The sequence below is a fragment of the Hippocampus guttulatus genome, unplaced genomic scaffold (genome assembly GCF_054856545.1).
Source record: "Hippocampus guttulatus isolate MCC_2025c unplaced genomic scaffold, RoL_Hgut_1.0 HiC_scaffold_50, whole genome shotgun sequence".
Classification (NCBI taxonomy): domain Eukaryota; kingdom Metazoa; phylum Chordata; class Actinopteri; order Syngnathiformes; family Syngnathidae; genus Hippocampus; species Hippocampus guttulatus.
The window spans coordinates 65,001-67,500 of NW_028233909.1; the positions used below are offsets into that span (position 1 = coordinate 65,001).

A 2,500-nucleotide genomic window follows, 5' to 3' on the forward strand; every position below is an offset into this window, starting at 1 on the left:
GCGGCGGCGGCGACGTTGAAGGCGGCCCGCGGGGAGAGGCGCGGGGCGGGGGCACGTGGCCCCCAGCCCCCGCGGCCCGACCCCGCGGTGCCGTCGGAGGCGGCGCCGACGCACCCCGGCGCGCCCCGGCCTCCCGAGTCATGAGCGAACAGATGCAAACGGTTGGGCGGAGGAGGACGGCGGTGGCGGCGGCGGCGGCGGTGGCGACGTCGAAGGCGGCCCGCGGGGAGAGGCGCGGGGCGGGGGCGTGAAGGAGACGGGCGGGGGGTACGGTGCCGGTCTTTGGCCGGTCGCCTACACCCCCGCCCCGACCCGTAAGCGCCCCCAGCCCCCGCGGCCCGACCCCGCGGTGCCGTCGCGGCGGCGGCGCCGGCGCACCCCGGCGCTCCCCGGCCCCCCGAGTCCAGAGCGAACACACGGGCGGAGGAGGACGGCGGCGGCGGCGGCGGCGGCGACGTCGAAGGCGGCCCGCGGGGAGAGGCGCGGGGCGGGGGCACGTGGCCCCCAGCCCCCGCGGCCCGACCCCGCGGTGCCGTCGGCGGCGGCGCCGGGGCGCTCCCCGCCGCGCCCCGGCCCCCCGAGTCCGAAGCGTGAGAAACGCCGATAGGCGGCGGGCGGCGGCGGCCGCGCGGCCGCGGGGCGGCGGGCGGGTGCGCCGCGGGCGTCGCGGGGGGGGGAGGAAGGTCAGGAGGACGGTGTCGGGCGCGGGGTGTATGTCGGTTCGCGTCGTCGCGCGGCCGGCCGCTCCCCGCGTCCCGCCCGGCCCCCGCCGGCCCCCCCCCCCGGTCAGGCGCCCGTCGGCGTTCCCCGACCGCCCCACCCCGCGCGTCCGCGCGGTCGTCGACGTCCCGTCCGCCTTGTCAACGCTCCCATAGTCCAGGCCGGGCCGCGGCCGGCGTCGGGGACCACTCCCCCGCCGGTGCCATCGCGACCTGGCCGACCTCGGAACCTTACCCCCAGTCGCCGGGTACCCAACCTTCTCGCCACCTTCGGCGGCGAGCGGGGGGTTCAATGTCTCCGAAGTCCCCCCCCGGCCTGCCGGCGGGGCGGGGGGGGCTAGGAGCGCCCGGAGGCGCCGTTATCCCCCTTTTTAACCCCTTCTCTGAATGTTGGCCAAAACCGCAAACCAAACGTACGACTCTCAGCGGTGGATCACTCGGCTCGTGCGTCGATGAAGGACGCAGCTAGCTGCGAGAACTAATGTGAATTGCAGGACACATTGATCATCGACACTTTGAACGCACCTTGCGGCCCCGGGTCCCTCCCGGGGCCACGCCTGTCTGAGCGTCGCTTGTACATCTATCGGGATCGGGGCGCCCACGGGCGCCCCCCTCCCGCGGTTGGGGCGTCGCGGGCCACCGCCGGCCTACCCCCCCCACCTTCCCTCCCCGCACGGGGAAATGGGGGTGGGGGGGGCGGACGGCACGGCCCTCGTCCCCCTAAGTATAGACCCGACCGCCCGCGCCCTCGACGGGCCCGACCACCGCGCGGCCGCAGGGGCCCGCGGCGGCTGCCGATGGAGGATCCGTCCCCCGCCGCGCAGTCCGCCGCGACGCACCGCGCGGCCGCGTAGGAGTCGTGCGCCCGGCGAGGCGCGGGGTTAACGGCCGACCCCCGATGACGGGAGGCGATCCGTCGCCCCCGCCTCTAACCCCGTTCGACTACGACCTCAGATCAGACGAGACGACCCGCTGAATTTAAGCATATTACTAAGCGGAGGAAAAGAAACTAACAAGGATTCCCTCAGTAGCGGCGAGCGAAGAGGGAGAAGCCCAGCGCCGAATCCCCGCCCGGCGGAGGGCGCGGGACATGTGGCGTATAGAAGGTCGCTTTGCCCGGCGCCGCCCGGTGGGGGCCCGAGTCCTTCTGATGGAGGCTCTGCCCGAGGACGGTGTGAGGCCGGTAGCGGCCCCCGGCGCGCCGGGGCGAGGCCTTCTCGGAGTCGGGTTGTTTGGGAATGCAGCCCAAAGCGGGTGGTAAACTCCATCTAAGGCTAAATACTGGCACGAGACCGATAGCGGACAAGTACCTTAAGGGAAAGTTGAAAAGAACTTTGAAGAGAGAGTTCAACAGGGCGTGAAACCGTTGAGAGGTAAACGGGTGGGGACCGCGCAGTCCGCGCGGGGGATTCAACCCGGCAGGGCGCGGCGGCGGGGCCTTTGGCGGCGCGCGGGTTCGTCCGTTCCGCCCCCCCTCCCTTGGCGGAGGGGGGGCGGGCGGCGGCCCGCGCGCCCCGGGGTCCCGGCTGCCCCCCGGCCGGGCGCACTTCCCCCGTCGCGGTGCGCCGCGACCGGCTCCGGGTTGGCTTGGAAAGGCTTGGGACGATGGTGGCGCGGGCGGCCCGCGCGGGGCCCGGGGGTTCCGACCCCCGGTCACCCCGCGCGTCAGCCCCCGCGCTGTACAGCGCTCCTCTGCCCCTACCTCGCCGCTTCCCCCGGGGTCGTGGGATGTACCGCTGCGTCCTCCGTTCACGGCCGGGGCCCCCCGCTCCCGGCGCGGC

At 74.9% G+C, this 2,500-nt stretch overlaps 1 non-coding gene and 1 pseudogene across 1 annotated transcript; both read left to right on the top strand.

The window, feature by feature from the left end:
• Positions 1-1,136: 1,136 nt before the first annotated feature.
• LOC147184933 (5.8S ribosomal RNA) lies at positions 1,137-1,290 on the top strand. Its single transcript, XR_015099998.1, has one exon. It is a non-coding gene; the product is annotated as a 5.8S ribosomal RNA (ribosomal RNA).
• A 374-nt stretch (positions 1,291-1,664) lies between these two features.
• The window catches only part of LOC147184934 (28S ribosomal RNA), a pseudogene marked incomplete at its 3' end in the record, with an annotated part of 2,117 nt that continues 1,281 nt past the window's right edge, over positions 1,665-2,500 (top strand).